At 37.4% G+C, this 14499-nt stretch overlaps 1 protein-coding gene across 1 annotated transcript in view; it reads left to right on the top strand.

The window, feature by feature from the left end:
- The window catches only part of DENND1A (DENN/MADD domain containing 1A), a gene marked incomplete at both ends in the record, with an annotated part of 171623 nt that overhangs the window by 17129 nt on the left and 139995 nt on the right, over window positions 1–14499 (top strand). The window lies entirely within an intron of this gene.

Raw genomic sequence — 14499 nt, 5'->3', positions numbered from 1 at the left:
CTGATTTCCAGGGCTGGTGATTAAACAAATAAAACCTGATTATGACATGTTCTTGCTCAAAACTAGACTAGTCCACTATCTCAGGAATATCTTGATAGCTGGATATGTACTATCATACATCTTGGAAGTATCAAATATCTTAAAATGTTCCCAGGGGATTTCTATTTTGCAGTTACAAATCTTTTTGATACCCTTGCCTTTTCTACAATACCAAAAATGTTATAAAACTTTTAGTGAGAGGATAGAATTCCTGTATAGTTGCACAGAGTATAAGCAAGCTCCTCTTTATACAAAACAAATTATTCTTCAGGCTGATAGTACTGCTTTAAATGTACTAAACTTACTTTCTCAGAGGCATTCTTTTTATTATAGCATCACACATGGCATAAAGTGAGCTTTATTAATAGTAGCTGAAAGCATTGCAGATATGAAATAGGTCAATACTGCAGATGTAAATATACCCACAGTTCTCTTGCAGTGCTTGATGCTGTCCAGTTAAAGAACTTTACTCCAAAAGAGAGAAGTCTTTCTGAGCAGCTGAACACTCAATGATTTTCTTTCATCTCACAGTCATTAGCTAGATGAGGTGTATTTTTCCTTTCCATGTTAGGTCCTCTTTCCCCCCACCCTCACTAAGTTTTGAATACTGTTCAAGAAGTTGAACTTCTGTCATCAACACATCTGACTCCACAGAAACTTTTTGCAGGAAAGTATTCTGAATGCTTTTCCTATTTTTACAAACTTTTCTCTCATTTAATGCTTCAGTTTGTAGGCTTTCATGAGACCTCAGTGATGCTGCAGCCTATGTTGAGGCTCACTGAACCACACTCTGATTTATTTTTTTTTAACTTGCTTCCAGCTACACTGGCCCTTAGGAATTTTCATTACCATTTTGATAGAATGGTCAGTACTGATATGACTGATAAGTTGAGATGAGCATGTTCATGCTGAAAGAAAAAGGTGAAATTGGGTACTGAAGGGTTCAGGCTAAGTTCTGAAGTGTATCTTCTGGAGAAGAGGAGGCTGAGGGGAGACTTTATCGCTCTCATACAGCTACCTGAAAGGGGGTTGTGAAGTGGGTGTTGATCTCTTCTCCCAAGTAACAAGTGACAGGATGAGAGGAAATGGCTTCAAGTTGCACCAGAGGAGGTTTAGACTGGATATTAGGAAGAATTTCTTTACTGAGAGAGTGGTCAAGCATCAGAACAGGCTGCCCAGGGCGGAGGCGGAGTAACCATCGCTGGAAGTGTTCAAAAAACATGTAGACATGGCACTTTGGGACATGGTTTAGTGGGCATGGTGGTGTTGGGTTGATGGTTGGACTTGATGATCTTAAAGGTCTTTTCCAGCCTTAATGATTCTGTGATTCTGTATCAACAAAATAATTATTGCTATATTTCATATATGATCTTGTATGCCTTAAAACGTAGGAGTGAGTTGGTGACTGCTGGTCACACCAACTATGGGTCAGCTACGATAATTTAATACCATAGATTTCTGTGCTTGTAAATGCTTTAAGCATGAAGCTCTAAGGATGTGTACATTGTTGCAGAAACCACAACTCTATAGTAATGTCTCACCAAAAATGGCAGCTAGGTTTGGGTGTTCTTAATTGATAATGAAACATACATGAATCAGATTCATTGGTGTGATAGATAGGATATCTTTTACTATACACTCCAAAAAGTATTTAAGTTAACATCTCCACTAAAGAAAACAATAGAATTAAGAATGGAATTTTCAGTTTCCTGTGTCACAATTTCATCTTTGATAGAGTCTTTTTGTTTCCTGTTTCAATGCCATTTGAATAACTAAAGCATCCTGTAATAAACAGAGATGCAATAATAGAAATTTTCAAGCCATCAAACCCCAAAATCATTCTGAAGAGCTTGTTTCCTGTAAAATCTTGTATTGCTATGCAGGTTGATTCCCATAAGAGGTATTTGTGCAGATTAATAATGCAGAGCAGCGTCATTGGGAGCTGGTGGTACTCTACTAAAGTAACACATGATAACTTTGAAACTGAAAGCAGTTTGAGACTTATCAGTATTGAGAGTATGAAAGTAAGGTCAGAGTTTTAAACATGATAAAGTTACATAGCTTGAGGCTTAGAAATCAGTGTTCGCCTTGCATATTTAACAAAGAAGGTATTCTCTGTGTAGTTTAGGCAATTATACAATCACTGAAGAGTTGGGTTGTTTGTTTTTCTTTTTTTCTTTTTTAGTACACTTCAAGAACTTATGGTTGGCTAGAACACTTTTGTTCCAAGTGCTTTTTGAGTCAGTTCAGATTAAACCTGGAATGTGACGGTCCATATAACAATGAATATATTTCTGCAGTACTTGTATGTATTTGCCTAATAATATGTCTGTCTGAATTTATTATGGTTGGTGAGTTTTGGAAAGAGATAAAAAAAGTTAGATGACTGTAAACTGTTCTGTAATACATGGAAAATATAGATTATTAGCAAATTAAAATGGCCATAATATCGTTAAAACTAACACCAAAAATGGTGAAAATAAAGCAGTTTGGAAAATGTTTATAAAACTCAAGGTATTTTCTAGTAGTGAAAAGCCTGGCAGTATGTAGGAAAATACTGTTTGTTTTCATTAGCAATTCCTTTAGGTTTTGTAATGTAGTTGATTGAATGCCATGGCCACATTGTGGTTTTACATGAGTTCCTTGTAATATAATATTTCTAAAAAGCAATATAACATTAAAATGTTATTTCTGGCTTTCTTCAAAACAAAAAACGTAGTTAAAAATTATCTGGTTGACACAGGAAAGTAGAAAATGTGACATTATGTAAAAATTTTTCTTAATTGAATAAGGATTTTTTTGAATAGAGGTGCTTATTAATATGCCAATGTTAGGTATGAATTAAGTTTGCTATAAACTCTCATTTTATCAAATGTAAATCTTTTATTTTTGCTGTAAAAAGCTAGTTTAAATACATTGTTTTGGGCTACATATGCTTGAACCTTCAGCAGAAGTAGTGATCTTAGGAAAGCAGATAGACATTCATAAGCAATTTGAAATACATGTCTTGTAAGTATTAAAGAGAGTGGCTGTTTGTTATAAAAGTGTCAAAACTCTATTTGCTTTGGTCTTATCTTGCATAACTTGGGAATTTGCATTCTGGAAATATAAGTTAAATTGGCAGATTTACACACTCACCACTTGTGTCTGGTATTGTTAAACTCTAGGTGATGCACTAGCTCTGGATTATTTTGTGCTGCATGCTAGCTACATGTGATGAAGGTCTGTTTATTTTTCTTCTTTTATTGCTTCTGAGACTTAAGAAAAATCTTATCTTGTACATCTTACCCTGTGGTATTGGCACTTCCAGGTTGTCACATTTAAATCATAGTATGAAATATTGGTTAACTATTTCTTTCATATTTTTAGGACAAGGAGGGCTTGCCAGCTGCTGTTGAAGTGAAGGGGCTGTCACCAGGCAACTCTGTTGTCTCAGAATATAAATACAAAGAGGCAGGAGAGAAACAAATTCAGTATTCATGGCCTGAGCACTTGAAACATATCTCTATTAAATTAATAGAGTGGTGAAAAGGTTATGAGAAAAAAATATACTGATAAAACACAAATAAATTTTAAAAATTACTAAAACAAAAAAAAGCCTACTTAAAGTAGGTGTTCCTATTCAACTTCTACATTTAAACTCTTCTGTATCATTATTACAGGCAGTCTGTAAAATGTTTCAAAACACTTCGTGTTTAATTTTGTAAGCCAGTCTTTGTGGATTTCTTGAACATTGAAGTAGGATGTTACCTAATTGTATTTTTTGCAAGTTTTAGCTGATGTATAATTTGCTGACTGAAATTACGGGGGGGGGGAAAGAACTAAACCCCATAATCCATTCAAAATTTGCTCCTTGCAGGCCTCCTGGAGTTTGGCTTAGATTTCCAGTAATACTAAATTTCTGGGTTGATTGAAGAACAGATGGTTATGAAGAGAAATATCCCCTTAAGTGCATAGTAAAGCAAACTCAAAAGATTCATCAACCATGCTTTAATGTGGACTTGAGGTATCACCAGTCTAATTAAGCATTGCATATAAAACATCTGAAGACGTCAAATGAAGGTGGGAGAAACATGTAACAAACAAGACTTGAATGTATTCTTTTGTCTTCTGTTTTTGATCTCTGTTATTTTAACTTTAACTCTATCCTATGCATCCCCTTTTTATAGGTCCAGTTTTAGTTATATCAGTATCATTAGTTTAAAAATTAATCTGGACTAAAAGTTTTTTTTGCTGTTCTTTGTAAAGAAATAATTCTGAGTTTTATGATCACTGAAGGCATCTTATGCTTTCTCATGTCTCCCTATTCTTACAGTTTAGAATGTTAGTAGAAGAGAAATTAATCTGTACTGTTATACAACTGTTTTTTTAAACTGTTTTCTTGGTATGAATGAAACAAAAGGAGTTAAGGACTTAGTATAGACGTGATTCTCCAACCCTATTTCATACATTGAACACTCTGTGCTTGCAACACAACTGTTTCACAACTTCTACTAAAAGAATTGGTAAAGTTTGGATTAAGTCTGGCACCATTCCATATAAGAATCCAAGAGAGTAAATAATGACAGTTGAAGATCATAGTCATAGAATCATAGAATGGTTTGAGTGGGAAGGTGCCTTTTAAAGGTCACCTAGTCCAACCCCCCTGCGGTGAGCAAGGACATCTTCAACTAGATCAGGTTGCTCAGAGCCCCATCCTACCTGACCTGGGATATTTCCAGGAATGGGGCATCTACTACCTCTCTGGGCAACCTGGGCCAGGGTTTCACCACACTCATTGTGAAAAATTTCTTGCTTCTATCTAGTTTGTCTACCCTTTTTTAGTTTAAAACCATTACCCCTTTTCCTGTTGCTACAGGCCCTGCTAAAAAGTCTGTCCCCATCTTTCCTATAGGCCCCATTTAAGTACTGGAATGCTCCTATAAGGTCTCCCTGGAGCCTTCTCTTCTTCAGGCTGAAGAACCCCAACTCTCAGCCTGTCCTCACAGGAGAGGTGTTCTATCCTTCTGATCATTTTTGTAGCCTTCTCTGGACCCTCTCCAGCAGGTCTATGTCTTTCCTGTGCTGAGGGCTCCAGAGCTGGATGCAGCACTGCAGGTGAGGTCTCACCACAGCGGAGTAGAGGGGCAGAATTGCCTCCCTTGACCTGCTGGCCACGCTGCTTTGGCTGCAGCCGAGGAGACTGTTGATCTGGGCTGTGAGTGCCCATTGCTGGCTCATGTCCAGCTTTTCATCCACCAGTACTTCCCAAGTCCTTCTTGGCAGGGCTGCTCTTGATCCCTTCATCCCACAGCCTGTACTGATACTGGGGGCTGCCCTGACCCAGGTGCAGGACCCTGCCCTTGGCCTTGTTGAACCTCATGAGGTTCACATGGGCCCATTCCTTGGCATCCCGTCACTCAGGTGTGTCAGTGGCACCACTCAGCTTGGTGTCATCTGCAAACTTGCTGAGGGTGCCCTCGATCCCACTGTCTATGTCATTGATGACGATATTAAAGACTACTGGTCCCAATATGGACCCCTGAGGGACACCACTCGTCACCGATCTCCATCTGGACATTGAGCTGTTGACCACTACCCTCTGGGTGCGACCATCCAACCAATTCCTCATCCATCGAACAGTCTACCGATCAAATCCATCTCTCTCCAACTTGGAGAGAAGGATGTTGTGGGGGACCGTGTCGAAGGCCTTACAGAAGTCCAGATAGATGACATCTGTAGCTCTTCCCTTGTCCACTGATGTGGTCACTCCATTATAGAAGGCCACTAGGTTGGTCAGGCAGGACTTGCCCTTGGTGAAGCCATGCTGGCTGTCTCTAACCACCTCCCTGTCCTCCATGACAGAACATGTTACCTTATAAAAGGGCCTAATGTAGTCTGATGTGTAACTTTGCCAGTATCCTTTATCATTTATCAGATCGTGACTGACACATGCATTTTCAATTCATTCCATCCAGTGCTTCTTGATCTGCTCCTATTACAGCTTAATGCTGTGGATGGGAAGAGCTGATCTTATTCCTTGGAAGAGAGATGACTGACTGCGTAATACAGAAGAGATTTGAAATAAAATATAAACTGAATAGACTCTTCAGTTTTTGCGGTTGTGTTTGCATTAACATTTGGATCAGAGCTAACTTCAGTGTTGGTGGGTTTTTTTTAATTCTTCAGCATCTGTTCATTTCATGATACTTTAGATCTTCAAATAGTATTGAAACAAAAGATTCTTTCAGAGTTGTAACTGTGCCAGAGGAAACTGGAAATACCATTCTTGACTCTACTACATTTCTGTAGTGGAGTGTCCATGTGATGCTAAATGCCTTTTAAGTGGAAAGCTGGACGGTTCAACAACTTGACATGACACCAAATAACTGATTAAGACTTGCTAAGAGGAAGATCACGTAGCCTCTTCTTTCTGTGAAAAACAATGAGTGTTTTTCCTGTCATCTTATCCAAGAAGCGAGTGTTGTTTCTATTTTACACTTAATTGTACTTCAGTTTTTTAACAGGATTGTAAAATGTATTTAACCAAGACCCCTTTAGATGGAAGGTTGGTTTGGATGCTAGAAGCAGTGAAAGTCTCATATTTAAGGTTTGCTCTGAATGGGTCATAGTTGCTGATGGACTAATGCATGCACTGGAAAACCGATGTGAGGAGGTCAGTTGGGAACCCAGCCACCTCTGGTGTACTAAAACATAAGGGCAACTTTGACAACTTTTGCCAATTCTTGGATTGTTAGGGCTATTACCTCTCTGTATCGTGCAGAATCATTTGAGTTTTAAAGATAATTCTCTTTATTCTGGAAAACTGTGTATAGCCTTAAGGAGAAATCCGTGAGGAAGTTGTAGCTTAACCTGCTTTATTTTAGAAGGGTTTTTTAAAAAATATGTGAGGTATTGCTGAACACTGCCTAGGAAAGTTTTGTTCCTTGCTGCCCCTCCGGCTCTTGATGTGAAACAATTATGGAAATCATACTGATTTGCTTAATCTGTCTGGTTTTCTTCCTTCCTGTTTCCTATGATGTATATTTTATATTGCCTTTGCTCTCAGTCTTTCCTGCTTTTGGATGATTTTACTGAACTCTGAACAGTATTTCATGTGTGAATGGCAAACCTTATATTCTGTGTCTAGAGTAACTATTGTGAAAAGCATTTTCATGTTACCAGTGAGGTTTTTGGTACTTAGAGGGCAGACTTCCAAATGTTCTGTTAAGAGAGGGAGGCAAACTTGCAAGTCTTTTTTTTATGGCTTTAATGTCAACAGAGTCATTTGAACAGCAGCTGATGCATATAGTACTTGGTGATTCACTCAACTGGTGATTGTACATCATTCACAAAAACTTCAGTACTGAGAAGGATAGGTCAGTGTCCACTTATTTATGCCTAGCTTGTCACAAAGATGCGGACTGTATCCTAGAAATGGAGTATTAGTTTGAAATGTGATCTGCTAGGTGAATAGTTTCATTGCACATTACACCTATGTAGGTAGTATTTTTTAATATTGAACCTGCTATGTATGCTTACTATGCATATTGATATTTTGGGGTAACTTCAATGGGCATGCATTGTGGTGCTGGCAGGTTTTTTTTGTGTCCTTTTTTTTAATATAGTTTGCAAGACATTCTTACAGAATTTTGTTTTACATCTTGGGTTGTTTTCTTACTTGTACACTTTTAGAATAAGGAGTACTTTAAGAGTTTAATATTTTCTTCTTAAAGCTTCACATCCAGAAAAACATAATTTTTGTTCCATACATATTTTCTGCCAGAACTGTTTTCTCCCACATTTTCTCTACCACCTCTGACCCCCCTGCCTTTTTCCCTCCTCCCCTTCTTCCCCCACTCCGAGATGTTATCTGCATGCTAAGTCTGCAGCAGTTTAAGGGGAAAGCAGAAGTGTTCGGCTGTACTGAATACAGGACACCAAGGAGTTTGCAGAGGTTTGGAAAGAAGTTTACGTTACTTTTTAGTTGTGCTCTGAATGAAATTCCATTTCATTTTAGAGGGATTGCAGCTATAAAGACCTTAAAGAAGTGAATGACTTTAATAATTTAGTTAGGGAGGAAAAACAAAGTAATTTTCACTGTATTTTTCAGTTTGGGACTAGTGTATCTGAATGATTTGTAGCCAGTATGGATTAAATTGGCTGACTTTTATCAGAAGAATCAGGTTAGTATGTATTTGGTTTGTGTGATTAACTGTGGGAGGTATTTTCTGATAATTTTTTGGAAGAAATTCCCTGGTTTTATAATTTCCATTCACTTCAAATACAGACCAGTTTGAGTTGCACTATTTTTAGAAGTAATTAAGCACGCCTCTCTTAAAAGCAAAACTCTTCACTTCATGATGTAAGAAATGTTGAGAGTAAAAGAGCAGCATAGTTACACTAATATGCCATTGTAGCATGTTCCCATCCTGTCATCTGGAAAATTAAATCAGGTTACAGCATGGATTAACATCTAGACTTGTGAGGAGGGGAAGGTAGTGTCTTAAATGCCATGAAATTGAACAATGGGATTATACAGTTCACAGCTAATTTCAATATTCTTCTGTATTTGGCTTTTTGTTGGACAAGATTCCGTAGGAGGAGGCAGTAATAGGTTTTAGAACTTGGAAACCTTCACATACTTTCTAAAATACTAATGATAATAGCTTGAATATGGTTGAGTAATCAATACAATGCTCTGCATAAAGTGCATAGATGTGAGGTAGAACCTCTACTACTAGAGGGGAAAACTAAATATGTTAACAATGAAAACTGCAGTAACCTAGTGTGGAATCAATGGTTTGTGCTATCCATTTGCTGATACTCTATAGATGCATGGCAAAGAATCAAAACGCTGCTGTGACAGTGCAGAAAAGTTTTAGTCTTCTATCACTGAGGAATAGCATTGTCCTTTCTTACCCCTCTTCAAAATAAAAATATGTTCAGTTACAAAAATTTCACATACTGTTCATATGAGAATTGCTTCAGTACTTTCCCTCAAAAGCACCTCTTAAAGTAGTTGCGAAGGAAACTGCTTAAAAAATAACGATGTGATCTATTTTGTATATGTTTTTCCTAACTGGTCCTCCCTAGAACAGGGTGTCCGTTGGAGTAATAAAGGCTAGTGGATCTCCAGGTCTTTGGGCAACCTAGATGTTATGGGCAGCAGCTGCTTTGTGTGGAGCTATATCCTCTGGGAAGAGGGCTTACAATGATGTGCATCAGGTTGGTAAGTGAACCCCTTCTGACTTCAGTGAAGTCACTCATGAATCTTAGGAAATTCATATGACATGCAAAAGCTTTTTAAACCTGAGTGTAAACATGAGGAATAAAATTGCATTGACTTTTTTCTTAGTACACAGGGTTTTAATTTAAATTTGTGATGCATATATATTTTATTGCACTTGCACCTGTACAAGAATGGTAGATTGCAGATCACATTTTAGCTTTATTTTGGAATGGCATTGTTTGTAAACTTTCTGCTTTATGCTTGTAACTTAAAATTTCTGGTGCTATATTTCAGCATGCTATTAATACTAATATACGGTTATTTTCCAGCAAAGTTTGTCAGCACTTGCTTTAGGCAGAAACTGAGCGGATCTTGTCATCTTTTGTGAGCTGAAACTACAAAATCAAGTGTAATGAAAGATGAACACAAGATATTAAGTTACTGTCAACATACAAGTTCAGCTTGTAGCACAACTTGAGTTCATGTTTTGGGGTTTTGAGAAGGAGCTCCATAATTCATGTGACTTTTTTCTTTCTGTTGTTAACTTTCATTTTTTCTGTTTGCTGTTTTGCGATGTCTCCTTTTGCTGACCTCAGCTGAGCTTTTAATGCTTTATAACTTTATAGATGACTGGTGCGCTGGAAATCTTCAAGCTCTGTACGTCGCTGTACCTATGTAAGAGGTTGGTTAGAATTCAGTCTATCTCTTCCCTTGTTCTTTTGTCAGCAAATAGATTCCGCTCTCCTGAACTTGAAAAAAGTATTTTACCTGTGTTTACTTTGCCTATGGAGTATTAAAGTAGGAAAATACTTGAGTGTCATTTCATTAGAAAGCCTGTGAAATACCTAGAGTAAGAGCGTTCACTGTGTTTTGAGTTGCAAGGGGTTTTCTTGCTGTCTGGAGATACAATGGAGCTACATCTAATTCTATTTGCATGCAGTGTGCAAAACAAACCACTGTTAGTAAAACTGAAGCATTCAAGTTCCTTTGGTTTTATAGGCAGAGTTGACAGTCAGTTATGTTCATGTCTTTACCAAGTATTTCACGTGAATGCTGACGCATATTTTACTGATAGTGGTGGTGCTGATTAAAGTGGAGTCCTGAATGCTTGTTTGAGCTACTCTCCTGTATTCCTCTGTTTGTATGACAGTTTTCCCCTGTTGAGAATAATTTGGATATTGTATCCATTGTGATTATTGGGCGCTTCGTGCTTATGCTTTCAATGGAGTGGCTGGCCATACTGAGTAGGGTAGTGTTTGTTTTGTAGATGTTTATATCTCATAAAGTCAGGTGTCTTGATGGCCACTATCTAAATGTATGTATTTATATAAATCCTCTGGGTTTAGTGAGAGTGCTCCAGCTTTGTGTAACTTCATGTAATGACCACGTAGAATTTAAATACAATTTTACTGTGTGTGTATATGTAGGTAAGCGTAGTTGAAAACATCTTTCAGATGAACATTAGATCAACAATGAAGAATGGATAAAGTGATGAAAGCTGTAATAAGATGTGATGTAACTTCTTTTTCCATTGTGTAGTGTTTTCCAAATAAAGATACTGAAAGTTTAGGAAATATTCCCAGCCTATTTAAAAGCTGAAGTGATGGGAGTACTTGTAAAAACATGAGGACGTGCAAGCGTGTGGCTGCCAGGCATAATTTAAAGGTGGTTTTAACTGTAGGGTTACAGGTTATATGGACTAGCCATTCTGATGCTGTTATGAGATGCGTCATCAAAAGCAGACTATATACAATCTATATATCCAACTGCCTTAACGGGCATGTGACACCCAGCGCAATTCCACAAGGTGCTCATCCAGCTAAGTACATATTGCTGTTATTTCCACTGAAATTGGTGGATGAGAAATTAAGTTAATTTCATGCATTGTGAATGAAATTAAATTTCTCCTAATGTATACAGTTGATTGACATAGGAAGTTTTTGTTTAAAGACAACTTAGCTTATGAATCTATCATGGCACCGGGAGATCCATTTTTTGGATGAAAATATAATTATAGACTGCATGCTTTGAGGACATGTTCATCTTGAACCTGTAGAAACTGACTCAGGTAGGGACTCTAATCATAGTGGCATCTTTTTCTAAATTACGGTAATGTTTAATCTGGAGAGTGAAATAGTACTATCTACATGAGGATTCAATTCACCAAAGCCCAGATTCAGATGTCCCTAGTTGCTTAGTCTTGAACACAACCATACCTGCTTCAGTTGCTTGAAGTCTGCACAGCACAGCAAGCATCCAACAAATTTCCCCTGGTCTTCTTACTGAGCCTTGCAGTGTGTGTATTTTACTGTCTAATTTTAAAGAGGTAGAAATCATTTATCCTTTAGGGTATAGATCAGTAGACAAGTAGAAGTGGAATGGTACTAGTTAAGAGAGATAGAAAAGACTATGTAATAGCAAAGTAAAAATTATATTGCAGCCAATAAGCTACTATATGGAAAGGTTTAGAAACTCCCCATTTTGCACTACAGAATTGCTCATAAGGCCCATTTCAATAAGATCTATTAGTTGTGGTTTTGTGAGGGTTTGGGTCTTTTTTTCTTTTTTCTTTCAATTTTCTCCTATTACCAAGCTCACTGAAGACACAAAAAAAGAAATAGATACTCTAAATATTTACTCTATATTATGACTAACTAGGCTGGATGACCTATAGGAAGTGTTCTTAAAATGTGGCATACCTGCCTCTTGTTTTATGCAAACCACAGCAGCAAAAGATCATCCATCCTCGCTGCCTTTTCTCAAGGGAAGGTGGAGGCCAGCCTTCCGCCTTTAGATGTAGCCTGACCCAGCAGTGCTGGAGATGGCTGTCAGTAGCCCCGCTCGTGTGCGAGGAGAGGAAGCTATAGGGATGGACAGCAAAGATCGAAATGTTGCTCTTCTTGCAGCAAGGATGTATCGCAATTCTTTCCATGGCAAGAGCACGTGACAAAATTTTTGTTTTGCAAGCAACAGTTTTAAGCTAATTATAAAGTTGATCTGATTTTTGGTGCATTGTAAAGATCTTAATAACCCATGGTCTAATTTTTAATTAGGATGTGTTTCCCCGAAAGACAAATATTCAGAAACACATAATTTCTGAAATAATTAAGGAACATAATTTTGTAGTAGGTCAGTTAAACATTTAAGTGAATTTGAAAATTGAAATATCTTCCGTTACTGGCTATTAATATTAAAGAAATGTTGGAGATATACATTCTGATGTAGTGATGGTGGGAGGGAAGTTATTGTTTGTTATTTTGTATTGGTAATCGCCATAACTGCATTTGAATTATCTACCGCGCTCTGCGTCATAGACAATGGCTGTAAACGAGTCAACATTGAAAATTTTGTCAAATCCTGTTCAGTGTATAGCCTAGTCAACTGATGTACAAAATGTAGTGGTCCTTGTAAGGACCGTGAGGACAACAGAAATCTTTTGGTTTGTTGCTAAGCTGATTTATTTTGACTTTCCTGTGTTAGGGACATGTATGGAACAGGAAGGTTTTTTTCTGTTTATTTTATGCTGTGTTTTCTGTGGCCACTGCACTGTCTTATTTCTTGATGGCACATAAATTTTTGAGAGGCAGGAGAAAAAAAATCCCAATTTTCTGTTAGAATGGACATATTTAAGTAAAAACTTGGAATGAAAGTTGATGTATATAGACAAAGCTAAAATTAAAACCAAAAGAGCCTAACAAAAAATCCTTGGCTGTGATTTTTCAGTTATTATTTAAGTGGTGTGTTGTTTGCTTTTAATGAGGAAGGTTTGTAAGGTGGCCTCTGAGACAATAAATGGACCAGCATGTATTTATTTGCCCGTGATAACTTTCAGCTACCAGTGCATATGAGTGAATCTTAGTATCTTGCAAAGTGGTGCACAATGCACCTCTGTCTTCTGAACGGTGATCTTGCTAGGAGCTTTCAGGGTTTACACAAATGCTGACAAATAGGTTCCCATAGGCCTTCCTCCATGCCAGTGAGCTCTTAGAACACAGAAAGGCTTTCAAGATGCTAAGAAAACAGGAAAAATATGCGCTTACACACACATAATTACTTTGTATGACTTATCTGTTTTTTTTGCATTTTTAAGGAATGGAGAATCTGGATTGCGATCTATGGAGGAATGTGTTTAGAGCAAATACACTATGTCCTACTGTATGGACACATACAATATAGCAAACACACTATGTATTGGGACACTTTATGCCCCAATTTAATTCCTCATTTCCTTAAAAAATGGTAAATGATAAAATGCTGTGTGTGTCAGTATGTGTATATATATTTCTATTAAGTTTGAGAGCAATAGGTCAATGTGAGGGGAATGTCAGTATCATGTTCCAGACACCGTTACAGATTTCTTAAGCAGTATCATGTACTTGCATTTACAAATTTATTTCTTTCATTGGTTTGTCTTTTCTGTGAAATCTGGAAAGTTGAGCCTCAAATAATTAATTCTAAAAATATTTAAGAATATGCATCCTAATAGATGTTGCATAGTTTCATCTTAGCACTGACGCTGTGTTTGCTTTGGTGAAATATGAAACTGTGTTGTCCTGTTAATTGTTACTTGTGTGTAAAGGGCTGTTCATGTGAGTTCAGCTGCTCCCATTTGTTGGCATGTTTGGACTACATGTGGTTGGTTTACTACACTTACCTGCATACAGATCTAAGAATTTTCAAGCTAAGTCTTTAAAATGCAATTCCCTGCTTTCTATTTCTATTTTGTTGTGCGTAGGTAGAAGGCTTTGCTCATATGCCTATGTAAAATTTGATATATTGTGTATGTAATTGTGTGTAATGGTGAAATGTTAAAACTAAGCATCTGATGGTCTGGAAAAAGTTAGGCTAGAAAATTTATTAACGGACAGTCTTGTTGTACTCCTAATGTAAAAAGAATACAGCTTAATAAAAAGTTTGCATCTGCTAGCAATCGCCAATCAACTAATCTATTGCTAAAGTAAACTTTGCCAATGACAAATCTGGGGTGGGACTATTCTGAAATAACAGTGTTTAGTGTACGTGTCAGAAAAATGCCTCTTCCCCTCAAGCCTCAGCTACAATGCAGCGTAGCAATAACTGAGCAGCAGTTATGGTGGTGTATGCAACTTCACTCCCTACATAATGATCAGGATTTGTGTAAACAGTGTATAGCAAGTCAAGTACCTGGTAACAGTGTACCAGTGAGCCAGGCCTCGTACAACCAAACCCATCTCATTGCACAAAGGACAGAAACTGTGTAGGATGCCAGT

The sequence above is a fragment of the Phaethon lepturus genome, unplaced genomic scaffold, assembly GCF_000687285.1.
Source record: "Phaethon lepturus isolate BGI_N335 unplaced genomic scaffold, ASM68728v1 scaffold1894, whole genome shotgun sequence".
Lineage (NCBI taxonomy): Eukaryota > Metazoa > Chordata > Aves > Phaethontiformes > Phaethontidae > Phaethon > Phaethon lepturus.
The sequence above is the reverse complement of the archived record's forward strand: the minus strand, read 5'-3'. Positions and strand labels throughout refer to the sequence as shown.